The 18,516-nt window shown below is 48.2% G+C and overlaps 1 protein-coding gene across 4 annotated transcripts in view; it reads right to left on the bottom strand.

The window, feature by feature from the left end:
• TMEM184B (transmembrane protein 184B) overlaps positions 1-15,123 on the bottom strand; it is an 88,796-nt gene extending 73,673 nt beyond the window's left edge. Inside the window, exons 1-2 of one of the 4 annotated variants that reach the window (XM_073549510.1) lie at positions 15,041-15,123; positions 8,080-8,232 (exon numbers count right to left, since the gene is read on the bottom strand). The gene's annotated coding sequence lies outside the window, so the exon portion shown is untranslated. Of the gene's footprint in view, positions 1-8,079; positions 8,233-10,687; positions 10,934-15,040 lie in introns of those variants that run through there. The other 3 variants (XM_073549509.1, XM_073549508.1, XM_073549511.1) reach the window with 3 other exon arrangements.
• Between the last annotated feature and the right edge of the window lie 3,393 nt (positions 15,124-18,516).

Raw genomic sequence — 18,516 nt, 5'->3', positions numbered from 1 at the left:
CAGCACGGCTCACACCCTGCGTACAGGACATTACAATCCACACAGCACGGCTCACAACCTGCGTACAGGACATTACAATCCTCACAGCACGGCTCACAACCTGCGTACAGGACATTACAATCCACACAGCACGGCTCACAACCTGCGTACAGGACATTACAATCCACACAGCACGGCTCACAACCTGTATATAGGACATTACAATCCTCACAGCACGGCTCACACCCTGCGTACAGGACATTACAATCCTCACAGCACAGCTCACACCCTGCGTACAGGACATTACAATCCTCACAGCACGGCTCACAACGTGCGTACAGGACATTACAATCCACACAGCACGGCTCACACCCTGCGTACAGGACATTACAATCCTCACAGCACGGCTCACACCCTGCGTACAGGACATTACAATCCTCACAGCACGGCTCACACCCTGCGTACAGGACATTACAATCCACACAGCACGGCTCACACCCTGCGTACAGGACATTACAATCCACACAGCACGGCTCACACCCTGCGTACAGGACATTACAATCCACACAGCACAGCTCACACCCTGCGTACAGGACATTACAATCCACACAGCACAGCTCACACCCTGCGTACAGGACATTACAATCCACACAGCACGGCTCACAACCTGTATATAGGACATTACAATCCACACAGCACGGCTCACACCCTGTGTACAGGACATTACAATCCTCACAGCACGGCTCACACCCTGCGTACAGGACATTACAATCCTCACAGCACAGCTCACACCCTGCGTACAGGACATTACAATCCACACAGCACGGCTCACACCCTGCGTACAGGACATTACAATCCACACAGCACGGCTCACACCCTGCGTACAGGACATTACAATCCACACAGCACGGCTCACACCCTGCGTATAGGACATTACAATCCACACAGCACGGCTCACACCCTGCGTACAGGACATTACAATCCACACAGCACGGCTCACACCCTGCGTATAGGACATTGCTGAGTTTTTTTGCCCAGAAAGGTACTAGCTCCTGTCCTGCGGAGATCTAAGTCATCAGCAACATTGTGCAGTGAGATACCCATCCAGATGTATCCTGCACTAAAACATGCATGTTATCTAATATCCAGCAACTCTTAACAGGAGGCAAAACCTTAAGGTACTGTCACACTAAGAGATATCGCTAGCAATATCGCTATAACTTGTGACGTTATAGCGATATTGCTAGCGATATCGCTATGTCTGATACTTACCTCCGACCGCTCCCCCGCTGGTTATCGCTGATCGCGCGAGAACATCCAGGACTGTTTCTCGTCGTCAGCTTCCTGTGGCGCTTCCTGCTGTGAGGACGAGCGACGCGTGGAGCCGGGCGGGAGGACGTCAGGATCGCCTCGTCTGACAGGTAAGTAGCGACCCCCGTCCCCAGCGATGTCGCTGGTGAGATCTGCCTGTGTGGCAGCTCACTAGCGACCACTTAGCGATGTACCAGCGATCCTGACCGCGTCATATCACTGGTCGGGATCGCTGGTACATCGCTAAGTGTGACAGTACCGTTAGTATGAACGCAGCCAATGTTATCCATTTGTAAACAACCATAGAATCAGGGTTTTCCTCAGGTTTGGAAACAAATTACTAAAAGTTTGTCTATTGTCCACTTAAAGGGTTATTCTCAAATTCGAAGGTTATCCTCCATACACGCAATAACTTCCCGATCACCGGGGGGTCCAACTTTTGGGATTCCCCTAGATCCCAAGAATTGGCGTTTGGAAGAGTGAATGGAGCACAGATTGATAATCCACACAGCAGCACCATTCATTGTTAACAGGAATCTGACACCAGGTTTTCACTACCTAATTGAGAGCAGCTTGATGTAGGGGCAAAGACTCTGACTCCAGTGATGTGTCACTTACAGGGCTGCTTGATGTAGTTTCAATAAAATCAGTTTTATCAAGCAGGCGATTATCACAAGAGAACTAGATGTCATCTGTCATGCAGTCCTCCTGCCCGGCCCCCCACCGATTGGCAGCTGTGTACACTGCAAAAGCAGAAAGTGGCCAGTCAGTGGTGTGGGCGGGGTTATACAGAGCTCAGCAGGGTGGATAAAAATCAATGTTTTTTTTTAAAAAAAATAAAAAAAAAAAAAAAAAAAATCGGATTTTTTTTTATTTAAATCGGATTTTTTACAATAAACTGCTTTTTGAGGAAAATATTTTACCATCCAAAGGTTCTTCCATCATGAGATAAAGCTGAGTTGTTTAACTCAGTAGAATAAAGGCTGTATATGTGTAACATTCACAATGCCATGCTCTTCCAGAGGTTTCTGTAGGATTAGTGGGCAGTTTCTCTCCTATATTATCACAGACGCTCGCTTTACTTACGCAGTTCTCAAAACTGAATTTGACTCCGCAGAGGTCCCAGCCTCTTCTTCACGGCAAAAATGTTACAACATGAACAGAGTTGAGAAAAAGACCTTAATCCTATTGTTCTACAAACCTATGAATACAGAATCAACCCCTTCAGTGGGAAGTCCAAGAAGTTAGACAATATGTTTGATTGTTTGGAGTGGAATAGATCTGCACAACACAAGAAGAATGTGAATCTAAGTGTGAGGAGGAGGAAGGGCAAGCAGACAAGAAGATGAAAGTGAAACTTTGAGCACAATACTGCAGCATAGCCACAGACAGACAAGTCTGGATCTGTTTGTGTGTACGATCTGAGGTTTATTACATTCTTTCCTTATAATGGCAGCAGGCCGTAAAAGAGACCCAGTTTGGGAATATTTTAATGAAGCTCCTTCGCCTATCGGTAAGGCAGGCATGCGTGCAAAATGCAAACGATGCAACAAAGAGATGCAAGGCCTGGTGGCGCGAATGAGGCAACATCATGAGAAGTGCGGTGATGAAGATGACCAAAGAAACACTTCTGAACAGGCAGGATCTTCAGGTTGGTAAACATTTTTATTGAATCCTATTTCTAAAGACTGAACTGTCATGTGTGAGAAAAATTATATTTCTTATTATTACTGCATGTTACTGTCATTTGGTACAGTTATGAAGAAAAACAAATATTCCTTTTGGGGCAGGGGCAGTGATGTGTTGTGTACAATAAGCAGAAATTGTATAACCAATAAAATAACAGCATTGACTTTTTTTGTTTAGGGGAATTCATGGATTCTGGAAACTATCCACCTCCAAGATCACCATCATCCTGTTCTACAGTTTCAGAGTTATCCATCCAGGATAGTGCTTCATTAGCAGCAGCAGCATCATCATCATCAGACACCCACAGCCACATATCACCATCACCCAAAAGGAAGAAAAAACCTTTACCTCCTGGAACCACCATAGATAGGTTTGTGATAAGAACTTGCAGATTAGAAAAAGAGTTGATTGATGAAAAAATTGCCCAGTTTATTTATACAACGAACTCTTCTTTCCGTCTGACTGAGAACCCACATTTCATTAATATGGTTCAGTCACTGAGACCAGGATACAGTCCACCCAGCAGAGCTGATGTTGCAGGGAAACTGCTGGATCAAGTGTATGACAGAGAAATGGAGCAATGTGCAACAGCTCTGGAGGGTAAAATTGTTAACCTAAGTATTGATGGGTGGAGTAATGTCCACAATGATCCTATTGTATGTGCTTGTATAACAACAGAAGAAGGTAAAGTCTTCCTTGCACAAACAACTGATACGTCAGGAAATGCACACACAGCAGAATATTTACAAGAAGTGGCAGTAAAAGCTATAACGACATGTGAACAAAAATTCAAATGTCTAGTACGCAGTTTGGTCACTGACAATGCTGCAAACGTATCCAAGATGAGAAGAGATTTAGAAGAGCAGGGAGGGAATACAAAGCTGCTAATAACATATGGTTGCAGTGCTCATTTGCTGCACCTCTTAGCCAAAGACTTAAGTGTTCCAGAAATAAAGGCTAATGTTGTTGAAATTGCTAAATACTTCCGTAATAATCATTTTGCTGCAGCAGCTCTGAAAAGGATGGGTGGAACCAAGCTAACGCTCCCACAAGATGTTACATGGAACTCTGTGGTGGACTGTTTTGAGCAGTATATCAAAAACTGGCCTATTCTGATGACACTTTGTGAAGAAAATCGAGATAAAATAGATGGCACTGTCACGGCCAAAATCCTCAACATTGGGCTTAAGAGAAATGATGAACATATGCTGAGCTTCCTGAAACCCATCTCTCAAGCTTTAAACAAAATACAGAAAAATAGCTGTTTTCTAGCGGATGCTGTTGAAATTTGGAAGGAACTGAGTGAACACTTAAAAACAGAACTACACATGGACAGAATTAAATTACAAGCAGTAAACAAACAAATGGGACAAGCACTGACTCCAGCTCATTTTTTGGCAAATATTGTCAATATCCAATATCAGGGTCAAAACCTAAGTGCTGAGGAAGAGGAGTTAGCTATGACATGGGTATCCAGCAATCATCCATCTTTAATGCCAACTATAATAAACTTCAGAGCTAAGGGGGAACCATTCAAGAAATATATGTTTGCTGAAGATATTTTAAGGAAGGTCACACCAGTAAACTGGTGGAAGTCACTTAAGCGCTTGGATTTAGAGACTGTTCAAGTAATGATTTCACTTTTAACAGCAGTAGCTTCTTCTGCAGGCGTTGAAAGAATATTCTCTTCCTTTGGACTCATTCATTCTAAATTGAGAAATCGGTTGGGACCCAATAAAGCAGGAAAGCTTGTTTTTCTTTTCCAGATTATGAATAGGAACAAAGAAGAAGATGATGATGATGAAGATGACGACAAGTGAGCTGCAGAGGACAGCAGGGACAGTAGTATTTAAGTTTTTCATGTGTCGGCTGGGCTGACAGTCTAAGTTTCTTAAAATATATATATATTTTGTTTAGCCAAATTAGTTAACAAACATGGATGTTTGTTTAAGCAAATAACTTATGCTGTAATGTTGTTATTGTTTCAGTTGAATAAATCTATTTAAATTGTTATTAAGGTCAGGATTATTTTTCTCCTTCCTAAGTACAACAGAACAGTGGTGTCCAAATATGAATGATTAACCCATTAAACTGGGGAGAAAAAAGTAATATAAAAAGTGATTCTAAAAATCTTCATCTACTTGCATGTTAAAGTAGCAAGAACTAGTTTAGGTAGAAACTTTGATTTAAATCAAATCCACCCTGGAGCTCAGCATTCAGAGAACTGCTAGATCTGCAGCAGAGTAAACAGTAATATCAAAACTGCAGCACCCAATGGCTGGAATCGGGGGTTTCTTCCCTCATATTATGTTACTCTCATATTACATAACAAAAACCTGGTGCCGGATTCACTTTAACAAGACCATCGCAGAGAGCTGAGAGCGGTGCTCGGCTGGTCGTCGGCGCTCCCGTAAGAATGAATGGAGATGCAACGTGCAAGATCGACCTCCGCTCCATTCACACAGACCTGATCTGAGCAGATCTAATATTCACCTAGCCATTCAATGCTGTATTTTGTGTTGTAATTCTGGACCTCCTGATCCAACAGCCTCATTTATGCCTTTGTGCCTGCTGCCAGTTCAGTCCGGAGACCTGCGGTTGGGCCGGGAATTTCCTAAGGATAGGTACAATGCTTTGTCAAAAGATCCCTGCTGCCAAATAAAAAAAACAAAAAGAAAAAAACAAAAAAAAAAAACAGCAGACCAATGTTACCTGGTAACAGGAATATATCCAACACGTCTGAAAAAAAAAAAAAAGTTTGCCTTTTCTATTAATATTTTCTTTAAAAAAAAAAAAAACATGCTGTGCACACAAAGGGCGAGATGACAGCAGGCCGCACACAGAGGATTAACCGCAGGCGGACTCTGTCGTCCGGTCACAGCTGAGTGCGCAGTGCTTACACAGGCGCCGCTGTAACTTATACAGACCTGTTCCATATTACCTCCGAGACGCCAGGTAATAAAAGCTACACGAGACAATTAGCCGACAGGTGAGCTAAAGCCGCGGCCGCCAGACAACACTCCGATCATCGTTTCAGCTTTGTCCTGACACAATGGGAATACATGACACAAAACTCACAATGGTTACACAGAACTAGGGGGAGAATCAGCTATAGGATTTTATCTCCTTAATAGAAAGTATAAAGCTCAGAATATTATATATAATGTGTATATATATATAATTTTTTTTTCTTTTTTTTTTTTTATAAGAAAGTGCTGAGTACAACTTGTACTTAAAAAGAATAAAAAATGAACGTCAAAATGTTTTAACATAAAACCTGACATCTAGTGTGGGGTGTGAATACTTCTGCAGCCTTGGTTTCTGCACTAGGATGGTGCTCCCCTTTTTCCATCAGTGCCAGTACCATACGCGTGCTCACCCATCCTGCACCCATGGGTAACGGCTTGAGCTGGCGGACCCCCACCAATCTGAACAGTCCAGTGTGTGGGCGATAAATGCTTCAGATTCCTGTTTCTTCACTTACAGTGCTATATTGAAAAGGGTGGTCTTATCCAACTCAAGACTTGACCCATGACGTCCGCCCAGCCTGCTCTACGGAGCGGGTGTGCACAAGCTCAACATAACGTCTGGTCGCAATCACACAGACCTGCTGATCTTCTAGGTATTTCTTCTTCTAAATCTCCCCCAATGATTTTTAAGTCAAGCCCTCCCATACAGCCAACAGTCTTATGTGTAAGGGAAACTTATTGTAGGGGGAAATCCTGATCTGGCATGTCTGATTTCGGCCTGCCGACGGTATAAAACGCGCCTGGCGACGACTCTTGTAGAGAACGCAGGAGTGCTTGACTAAACGAGCGTTCCTGTGTTTTGGAGAAGCAGCCGAGACGGACGTCGGTCAAACAACCAGCCGTCTAATGTGTATGACAGCCTTTAATGTCTGTTTACACCAACCAACCGGCGGCACGATGCGGCCTCCGATCTGGTAAGCTTATCCTGATTGGCAGTCATTCCCAAAAGCAAACGAAGCTCACTACCCGATCTACGCCGCAGTTCTCGGCCATGCAAGTCCTGTTTAAACAGGACGATCCACCTCCAAAAATAAAGATCTCTTACGCTGCACAAAGGATCAGTTTGTCAGATGAACGAGTGGGTAGATCAGTGATCGGCAGCTACATAATCGTAAAACGAGCGGTTTTAACACTTGTTCATGATTATTTTGCAGCTTCATACACAGAACATTTTAGTTGGGGGAAGGGTCATTAGCATTTAACAGGCTCTTAAGATCCACATGGTCATGAGATAAGTATTCTTCTAACCTGAAATTATCACTGCGGAGTGAAGAGGGTGGACGTGGTCACCTCTGATCATGAGAGAGCTTGGAGCCGCAAGCGTCAAGGTCAGGTCCCTCCTGCTGTACGTGTGTCACTTACCATACACCGTGTGTGACACTAACGCCATGGGAAGACAATACACAACCCACCGACCTACAAGGATCAGTCCAGGGCTGCGAGAACAGGGGGCAACCGTTCCACAAGGCCACAGAACCATGCCGATGGGTCCATCTCATAGGAAATCTCTGAGGTTTTAAGCACTTAGATTGTGAGCCGCGCTGGTACCAGGGATGTAGACAAAGCCGAACCCGCTGCCATGCCAATAACCAAACTGATGATCAGGTTATATGAATCATGATCAATGGGGAATGAATTGAAAAAAAACAAAACAAAACAATGTAACCTGGTAAATACACTGATCTTCATGAACATCTAGTGGATTACTTATAGGGTGTGTAGCTGCTTTCATTTATACAGATCTTGGTTAAAAACCTCTGTATATTTTTAATGGTTTTATATTCTTCTGCTTTTTGGTGTTTTGTATTGCCCTTGAAATAAAAATTGTAATTTTCTATGGTGATCCCTGCTTTGGATGTATGTCTTCTTTGCCTCTGGTTTGTTATGTCTGTTGATTTTAAGACATACTGTGGTTGGATCCCATCTAATAAGTGTTACTATTTTGATGGTGCCCTCCGTGTTTGTGTAAAAATACGTTATATGAATCATGATCAATGGGGAATGAATGAAAAAAAACAATGTAATCTGGTAAATACTCTGGGAGCCAAAGACAGGCCCTGTAGGAACGTACCTGGAAGTCTGGTTGCTCAGTCAGTTCCCACAAAGAGAGCAAGAAAAGCATTAGTTAGCCCTGCCAAGAGCGGATCCTGCGTCCTAAGTACATCAGGGCCCCATCACCGGGGGCCAAAGTATGCCCCTCACTGCAGAAAGCTGTCCTGGGTGCCTAAGAAGAGAAAAAATATAAACAAGGACGAAAATAAAGCTAGAGCTAAAAAATAATAATACAAAATTAAGCTTAAAAAAATGATCAAATGTGTCCCCTCCCGCTCCAGCACAGGACACTCTGGCGATCTCTGCAGCAGTGACATCCCGTATTTCAGTCTGATGATCCCTGAGGTCTGCGATTGGCTGCAGCGGTCAGGAACAAGAGGCTATCAGACATGCCTTGGATGACGTGGTACATCCACTGCTCCTCCATGTGCCCCCCGGCAGAGCTGTTCAGCTCCATCCACAGGTCCTCCATGTGCCCCCCCGGCAGAGCTGTTCAGCTCCATCCACAGCTCCTCCATGTGCCCCCGGCAGAGCTGTTCAGCTCCATCCACAGCTCCTCCATGTGCCCCCGGCAGAGCTGTTCAGCTCCATCCACAGCTCCTCCATGTGCCCCCGGCAGAGCTGTTCAGCTCCATCCACTGCTCCTCCATGTGCCCCCGGCAGAGCTGTTCAGCTCCATCCACTGCTCCTCCATGTGCCCCCGGCAGAGCTGTTCAGCTCCATCCACTGCTCCTCCATGTGCCCCCCCCCCCCCGGCAGAGCTGTTCAGCTCCATCCACTGCTCCTCCATGTGCCCCTGGCAGAGCTGTTCAGCTCCATCCACTGCTCCTCCATGTGCCCCCGGCAGAGCTGTTCAGCTCTATCCACTGCTCCTCCATGTGCCCCCCGGCAGAGCTGTTCAGCTCCATCCACTGCTCTTCCATGTGCCCCCCCCGGCAGAGCTGTTCAGCTCCATCCACTGCTCCTCCATGTGCCCCCCCGGCAGAGCTGTTCAGCTCCATCCACTGCTCTTCCATGTGCCCCCCCCCGGCAGAGCTGTTCAGCTCCATCCACTGCTCTTCCATGTGCCCCCCCCGGCAGAGCTGTTCAGCTCCATCCACTGCTCCTCCATGTGCCCCCCCTCGGCAGAGCTGTTCTGCTCCATTCACTGCTCCTCCATGTGCCCCCCCCAGCAGAGCTGTTCAGCTCCATCCACTGCTCCTCCATGTGCCCCCCCCGGCAGAGCTGTTCAGCTCCATCCACTGCTCCTCCATGTGCCCCCCCTCGGCAGAGCTGTTCTGCTCCATTCACTGCTCCTCCATGTGCCCCCCCCCAGCAGAGCTGTTCAGCTCCATCCACTGCTCCTCCATGTGCCCCCCCCGGCAGAGCTGTTCAGCTCCATCCACTGCTCCTCCATGTGCCCCCCCCGGCAGAGCTGTTCAGCTCCATCCACTGCTCCTCCATGTGCCCCCCCCCCCGGCAGAGCTGTTCAGCTCCATCCACTGCTCCTCCATGTGCCCCTGGCAGAGCTGTTCAGCTCCATCCACTGCTCCTCCATGTGCCCGCACAGCACCAGCAGCTTCCCAGGATAGGGCGAACAGTCTGCAGATATTTTTACTGAGAGATTTGGGTCCATTTTCACCCACGTTCCTGTCCAACAGATCTGATCTGCAGTCAGGACGACGTATCACGGCACTGCGGCAGAGTGAATAAAATCTGAATGGTCCCTGAGATTATGGGCAGCTTAATAACGTGATCTGCAGGTTGTTTATCTCAACATTATGATGTCTCACACCAGAAAAATCCATCCAACACAGCAGCCACTAGGGGTCTCCCTTCTAACCTGTTGTCCACTGCCTGTGGTCAAGGCATAGCAAAATGACAGGCACAATGCATACTGGGAAGTGCGATGGCAGTTCCAGCACCTGTAGTGCTGGTCGAATGCAGATAAATCACTGTTGATTGGATGGTAGGTTACAGGGCAGGAGAATCTGGACATTAGTTATGTCAGGTTGTGGGGGGTGAGGGCTGTAAAATCCAGAATGATGTGTACGGTCAGGGGCCAGGAAGCCCCCCGTGCGGTGCCCACAGCGCCAGGAAGCCCCCCGTGCGGTGCCCACAGCGCCAGGAAGCCCCCCCGTGCGGTGCCCACAGCGCCAGGAAGCCCCCAGTGCGGTGCCCACAGCGCCAGGAAGCCCCCAGTGCGGTGCCCACAGCGCCAGGAAGCCCCCAGTGCGGTGCCCACAGCGCCAGGAAGCCCCCAGTGCGGTGCCCACAGCGCCAGGAAGCCCCCAGTGCGGTGCCCACAGCGCCAGGAAGCCCCCAGTGCGGTGCCCACAGCGCCAGGAAGCCCCCAGTGCGGTGCCCACAGCGCCAGGAAGCCCCCAGTGCGGTGCCCACAGCGCCAGGAAGCCCCCCAGTGCGGCGCCCACCATATGACATCATCCCCCAGGGGGCTCCTCACGGTTGTAGCAGCTCGGCCACAGGTGATGTGGAGGGATGTGACCCCGGACTCGGCCCCCGCACAGCGCCAGCCAATCACAGCGCTGTAAGGGGCACCCGGCTCCTCCAGACCCCAAGTAAAAGCGCCAACAGGTCGCCTGCACGGAGCAGCCAATCAGGCGCCGTCCCCCGTGCCGCTCCCTCACCTGAGCCCGCACTACAGATCCTGTCTGTCCTCACCGTCAGCAGCAGCGACCCTCACACCCAGCAGTAATCGCACTGCGGTACCGCCCGGCCACGAACAGCGCGTACGGGAGCCAGGCAGCTGTGTGTGATGTGCGGCTCCTGATCCGCTATTCCGCGCATGCGCCGCAAGCTGGCATCCCACAGCCCGTGGCTGCCTGGCTCTGTGTACACGGCGACGTCAGGGGAAGACGGGGAGGTGGCGACGTCATCGCTTCCCTGCAGTCTCCGCCCACCCGCACTGGTGGGCGCGGCCAGAGTGTGACGTCAGTTTCTTTTTAAAGGGATGTGCACGTTGCTGTGCCTGTGCCTTGCCCGTGACTACTATGACAGTAATGTGTCTTGTGTGGCCGGACGGCCGGGATGGTAATGGCTGGCATAGCTGCAGTTGTTAGATCTATGTGAGGCAGCAGATGCGTCACGTCATTGTAGCTGGTATTAGCGACGTGCGACAGACGCATCCGCAGCCCTCTGTGCTCTTCCTGTGTAGATAATGGGGCTGGAGGGTTTAAACTGTCTTGTTGCCCATAGCGACCAGTCCCAGCGCAGCTCTCATTTTATGTTACTCATGAAGCAAGGAAGCCGTGTTGTGATTGGTTGCTAAGGGCAACAGCTTTCCTATTAGAAATGACAGCGAGTGATCTGGAACTTTAGGGTCTGCATTATGCCCGACCACAAGTGAGAGGGGTCCTAACTAGAGTTGAGCAAAACGGGTTGGTCAGATTAAAAAATCGCCGACTTTCGCCAAAGTCGGGTTTCGCCGATCGAAACCCAACCCTAACATGAGGTCGCCGATCAGAGCGCCAAAGTCGCGTTTCAAATGATGCTTCCAGCGCCTTTTCTCAGCCAATGATGGAGGACGCACACTGTGGGCAACGCGATGACATGCGCAGTGGCCAGCACCATCTTAGAGAAGGGCATTGAAGTGATTGGCTGGCTTTGTGTGGCGTCACAGTGGTTATAAAAGGCTGTGAACGCCGACCGCCATCTTACTACTGCCGATCTTACAATACGGAGAGGTGCTGCTGCTGATTCTGAACAGGGAGAGCGTTAGGCAGGGAAGAAGAAAATAAAAAACTGCTTCTGCTGCTAGCGCTTTTCACTGTACAGTTAGTGTGCAGTGAAAGGGGAGGATTTTTGTGTGCAGCAGCGCTGGTCAGGGGCGTATCTAGGGGGGGGGGCAGTTGCCCCGGGCGCAGCCGGCAGGGGGCGCAGTCCGGGCCGCCTAATGCAGCGGTCCGCAGTGTCCTCCCTGGTGGCTGCGTTCTGCCGCCCCCCCTGGCCTGAGAGTCAGCGGTTCTCTGTGTCAGCTGTCAAGCTGACAGCTGGCGCAGAGAAGGTGCGCGTGTCGGCTCCCAGGGAACAATTGTACTGGCGTCTGTATAGACGCCAGTACTATTGCAGCTCTGACCGCCGAGCCAGAGCGACGTCAGCAGCGTGACATGTCGTGATCACGCTGCTGACGTCACTCCCCGGCGCCCAGTGTGAACGCTCAGCGCTGGTGGTAAGTGTGCTCCAATGTGGAGCTGAAGAAACCACCGAAGATGGGGGGTGTTAATGTGTGGCGATGGGGGTTAATGAGTGGGGATGGGGTCAATGCGTGGGGGGGGGGGTTAATGAGTGGAGATGAGGTTAATGTGGGGATGGGGATTAATGTGTGGGGGGGTTAAAGAGTGGGGGTTAATGAGTGGGGATGGGGGTTAATGTGTGGGGATGGGGGTTAATGAGTGGGGATGGGGTTAATGTGTAGTGGGGTTAATAAGTGGGGATGGGGGTTACTGTGTGGGGGGTAAAGAGTGGGTATGGGGTTAATGTGTGGGGGGTTAATGAGTGGGGATGGGGTTAATGTGTGGGGGGTTAATGAGTGGGGATGGGGGTTAATGAGTGGGGATGGAATTAATTTGTGGAGGGTTAATGAGTGGGGATGGAATTAATGTGTGGGGGGTTAATGAGTGGGGATGGGGGTTAATGAGTGGGGATGGAATTAATGTGTGGGGGGGTTAATGAGTGGGGATGGAATTAATGTGTGGGGGGTTAATGAGTGGGGATGGGGTTAATGTGTGGCGGGTTATTGAGTGGGGATGGAATTAATTTGTGGAGGGTTAATGAGGGGATGGAATTAATTGGGGGGTTAATGAGTGGGGATGGGGGTTAATGTGTGGGGGATTTGGAGTGGGGGGTACATAATGTGTTGGGGGATTTGGGAGTATGGACGGGGGGTAATGAGTGGGGATGGAATTAATGAGTGGGGATGGGGGTTATTGTTTGGGGGGTTAATGAGTAGGGATGGGGTTAATATGTGGGGGATTTGGAGTGGGGGTACATAATGTGTGGGGGGGGATTTGGGAGTGGGGATGGGGGTTATTTAATGTGTGGGGGATTTGGAGTGGGGGGTACATAATGTGTGGGGGGGGATTTGGGAGTGGGGATGGGGGGTTATTTAATGTGTGTGAGGGATTTGGAGTATGGATGGGGGGTATTTAATGTGTCTGAGGGATTTGGAGTGTGGATGGGGGGTTATTTAATGTGTGTGAGGGATTTGGAGTGGGGATGGGGGATTTAATGTGTGTGGGGAGATTTGAGGACACCTAGAGTATGTATGAGGAAACAGTATGGGGGTTGGGTGCAGACAGTATGGGGAGCGAACGGGTTAATGTATGTGGACACAGTATAGGGAGTCAGGGGTATGTGTGAGCAGACAGTATAGAGAGTGAGGGGGTAAATATATGATGAGACAGTATGGTGAACAGGAGGGATGTTAGAGGAGGGAGGGGAATAGTGTGAGGCGACAGTATATTGCAGACATTTTTATTTAGGAGCATTATAATGACACTTCTATCTTTAAGGGGATCGTGTGGAGATTTGCTGCAGAAGACCGGAGAAGATGGAAGTCTGCAGAGGCCGCTGTGGATGAGAAAACTCATCATGGGGTTTGGACAAGAAGAAGAAAAGGAGAACGACTTCAGAGACGTCATCTATAAGGTACCTGGATGTAAATGTTATTTGTGATACTGACTTGTTCTCAAGTTTTATTTGTTAGGAGCATTAAAGGGGTTGTCCAGGTTTGTGATGAGTCTGCTGTCATTCTATGTGACTGCAGACTTCTGAATTCTCACAGTGCGCACTGAATGCTGTTAGGATTTTCTTGTGCCTGTAATTTACATACATGCGGTCACATGCTGACTAGACATGTGTGGCCTCACTCAATGAAAATGAACGGAGCGAGGCCGGGCACGTCTAGTCGGAGTGTGGCCAGAAGTATACAAATCACATACTTGTGCTGACATGACTGTACATCAGCAAGGGAGAATCCTAAAAGTTTGCAGTGCATTCGTTGTGAGAATTCAGAAGCTGCAATGTCAGAATTTAGCTCTGCAGGTTCCAGTAGTCATCACACGGACACTTCACTCATATGCGATTTTCATACTTGACAATGAGCTTCTCCTCCTGCTTTCAGTTTTTTACTGAACATTGAGAGCATTAGGGAGAGCAGCTCGTGGGTACATGGCTAAGTGTGCAAGTCGCATATGTACTTGGTGTGGGGGGGGGGCGCCGAACCAAATTCTTGCCCCGGGTGCCAGGAAGCCTAGATACGCCTCTGGCGCTGGTGGTGATTAGGCTGCATTGTAAGGCTCAATTCATACACCACAAGAAATAAGTATAAATTGCCAAATATACAAATTTTATTGAATGCAATAGCATAATATACATTACTTAATGAAGAACACTAATAAAAAAAGGACACTGCTATCCAAAAAGGGAGCCTATATTGCACAATTGCCCAAAATAGCATATACTAATTGAATAAGTGCATAAAAAACATTATACATATGCTATATTAATAACACATATTGGGGTTACATCCATAAAAATGCATCTGAACTGAAAAGAACTTTCCACAGTGGAAACAGGCATAGCCAATCAACAAGTTCATATGGATCCTAGGCATCCATATTGTACTACTCAGCTATTACTAAGTACCTCGACCATAGTGCATTAAAGTATGTACCCAAAAGAAGTATGTGAATAAAAGGATGTTTCCAACAAAGCACTTACATGATTAAAGTAAAAAAGAGGGGGAGAAGCCAGCGCTGCTTGTGGTCAGAACGTAATACATAAAGTGTGAAAACACACATTGGTTTCTATCTGTATTCAAAAATGAGACATTTAGCAAAAAATTGATCAATTGTTTGAGCTACCCCGCCACGTCAAGGCAGTCTCGTATGGGGAGTCCTACTCTACGTTTTTTATGTTCGCTGTGCCATTGCGGCCTCCTAAATGTATAAAAGCAAGACCTCATTACATGCACACTGTACCTCAAGCATTTCAGAATCGCTCCTATGGCACCAGAGAGGACAAGCGCAGATAAAGGTTAGCCAGGTCCATGCAGACATTTCAGGTCCAACCTCCACACTGCCTGACCAGCACCACAGATAAAGGACGATCCAGGCCCAGATACAGGTGCGTAATCAAATAAAGCCTAGGGCAGGGCAGGGCCGCTGTTAATGTGAACAGCAGCCTAGATCAATCACTAAGAAAACAGAAAGAATAGCGTACATGACCCAGCGCGCACGGCTACAGTGGTGGTCAGCCACAAAACCAATATCAAGAAAAAAGAGGGGGAGAAGCCAGCGCTGCTTGTGGTCAGAACGTAATACATAAAGTGTGAAAACACACATTGGTTTCTATCTGTATTCAAAAATGAGACATTTAGCAAAAAATTGATCAATTGTTTGAGCTACCCCGCCACGTCAAGGCAGTCTCGTATGGGGAGTCCTACTCTACGTTTTTTATGTTCGCTGTGCCATTGCGGCCTCCTAAATGTATAAAAGCAAGACCTCATTACATGCACACTGTACCTCAAGCATTTCAGAATCGCTCCTATGGCACCAGAGAGGACAAGCGCAGATAAAGGTTAGCCAGGTCCATGCAGACATTTCAGGTCCAACCTCCACACTGCCTGACCAGCACCACAGATAAAGGACGATCCAGGACCAGATACAGGTGCGTAATCAAATAAAGCCTAGGGCAGGGCAGGGCCGCTGTTAATGTGAACAGCAGCCTAGATCAATCACTAAGAAAACAGAAAGAATAGCGTACATGACCCAGCGCGCACGGCTACAGTGGTGGTCAGCCACAAAACCAATATCAAGAAAAAAGAGGGGGAGATTCTGAAATGCTTGAGGTACAGTGTGCATGTAATGAGGTCTTGCTTTTATACATTTAGGAGGCTGTAATGGCACAGCGAATATAAAAAACGTAGAGTAGGACTCCCCATACGAGACTGCCTTGACGTGGCGGGGTAGCTCATACAATTGATCAATTTTTTGCTAAATGTCTCATTTTTGAATACAGATTGAAACCTATGTGTGTTTTCACACTTCTTGTATTACGTTCTGACCACAAGCAGCGCTGGCTTCTCCCCCTCTTTTTTCTTGATATTGGTTTTGTGGCTGACCACCACTGTAGCCGTGCGCGCTGGGTCATGTACGCCATTCTTTCTGTTTTCTCAGTGATTGATCTAGGCTGCTGTTCACATTAAACGGCAGCCCTGCCCTGCCCTAGGCTTTATTTGATTACGCACCTGTATCTGGGCCTGGATCGTCCTTTATCATGTGGTGCTGGACAGGCAGTGTGGAGGTTGGACCTGAAATGTCTGCATGGACCTGGCTAATCTTTATCTGCGCTTGTCCTCTCTGGTGCCATAGGAGCGATTCTGAAATGCTTGAGGTACAGTGTGCATGTAATGAGGTCTTGCTTTTATACATTTAGGAGGCCGTAATGGCACAGCGAATATAAAAAACGTAGAGTAGGACTCCCCATACGAGACTGCCTTGACGTGGCGGGGTAGCTCAAACAATTGATCAATTTTTTGCTAAATGTCTCATTTTTGAATACAGATTGAAACCTATGTGTGTTTTCACACTTCTTGTATTACGTTCTGACCACAAGCAGCGCTGGCTTCTCCCCCTCTTTTTTCTTGATATTGGTTTTGTGGCTGACCACCACTGTAGCCGTGCGCGCTGGGTCATGTACGCCATTCTTTCTGTTTTCTCAGTGATTGATCTAGGCTGCTGTTCACATTAAACGGCAGCCCTGCCCTGCCCTAGGCTTTATTTGATTACGCACCTGTATCTGGGCCTGGATCGTCCTTTATCATGTGGTGCTGGACAGGCAGTGTGGAGGTTGGACCTGAAATGTCTGCATGGACCTGGCTAATCTTTATCTGCGCTTGTCCTCTCTGGTGCCATAGGAGCGATTCTGAAATGCTTGAGGTACAGTGTGCATGTAATGAGGTCTTGCTTTTATACATTTAGGAGGCCGTAATGGCACAGCGAATATAAAAAACGTAGAGTAGGACTCCCCATACGAGACTGCCTTGACGTGGCGGGGTAGCTCAAACAATTGATCAATTTTTTGCTAAATGTCTCATTTTTGAATACAGATTGAAACCTATGTGTGTTTTCACACTTCTTGTATTACGTTCTGACCACAAGCAGCGCTGGCTTCTCCCCCTCTTTTTTCTTGATATTGGTTTTGTGGCTGACCACCACTGTAGCCGTGCGCGCTGGGTCATGTACGCCATTCTTTCTGTTTTCTCAGTGATTGATCTAGGCTGCTGTTCACATTAAACGGCAGCCCTGCCCTGCCCTAGGCTTTATTTGATTACGCACCTGTATCTGGGCCTGGATCGTCCTTTATCATGTGGTGCTGGACAGGCAGTGTGGAGGTTGGACCTGAAATGTCTGCATGGACCTGGCTAATCTTTATCTGCGCTTGTCTTCTCTGGTGCCATAGGAGCGATTCTGAAATGCTTGAGGTACAGTGTGCATGTAATGAGGTCTTGCTTTTATACATTTAGGAGGCCGTAATGGCACAGCGAATATAAAAAACGTAGAGTAGGACTCCCCATACGAGACTGCCTTGACGTGGCGGGGTAGCTCAAACAATTGATCAATTTTTTGCTAAATGTCTCATTTTTGAATACAGATTGAAACCTATGTGTGTTTTCACACTTCTTGTATTACGTTCTGACCACAAGCAGCGCTGGCTTCTCCCCCTCTTTTTTCTTTACATGATTAAAGTGTATGGCGCTTTCTTCCCCGTCGCCCCAACGCGCGTTTCGCTTCTGCGTCAACATCTCAACAACTGGGCCCAGCAACTATTTCGCCGAAAGACCACCAGCCAGAACGGCGAGGGACATCTGAACGGCTAAGTAGACTCTAGACTTAAGGACCCGTAGTCGGCCAAACCGCGGCCCTATAGTGACCATCCGTTGCCGGGAGTAGTCATGTGCTGCGTTACTGTGTTTACTTGTTTAGAGCCCCTGCGTGGGCAACCAGTGTTTCTCCTGTTTCGGTGATCAGGCCGTGACTGAGGAAAGTCCCCTCAAGTCCCATAAACGTATTCTTAAAAAGCACCGTAGTTGTCTCGTGACTCGACACTGCATCCTGCATACCTGCGAGCACCACATTTGGCGTAGTCGGCAGGATGCAGTCTCCGAGCGCTGATGGCAGTGCGCCTGATCAGAGTAGGGCTGCGGGCCCTGTAGATGATGGGGGTCCCCGCTACAGCATCTCCCTGGGGGCTATGCTAAGTAACTTGCCCCAGTTTTCTGGCTCTGATACCCTATTGTGGAGCTGGACCGAACGCATGCGGGGCCTCTTCCGTATGCACCCCATGACCCCCGATCTAGAGGCTGAGGTGGCCCTTATGGCGCTGGATGGGGAGGCCCGGAAATCGGTTGAGACCCCCGGAGCGTCGCAACACCTTCGCCAGGGTCTTACAGATC

This window comes from Dendrobates tinctorius, unplaced genomic scaffold (genome assembly GCF_039654945.1).
Source record: "Dendrobates tinctorius isolate UK_male_01 unplaced genomic scaffold, ASM3965494v1 ptg000159l, whole genome shotgun sequence".
Classification (NCBI taxonomy): Eukaryota; Metazoa; Chordata; class Amphibia; order Anura; family Dendrobatidae; genus Dendrobates; species Dendrobates tinctorius.
This window is presented reverse-complemented; position numbering and strand designations above follow the sequence as displayed.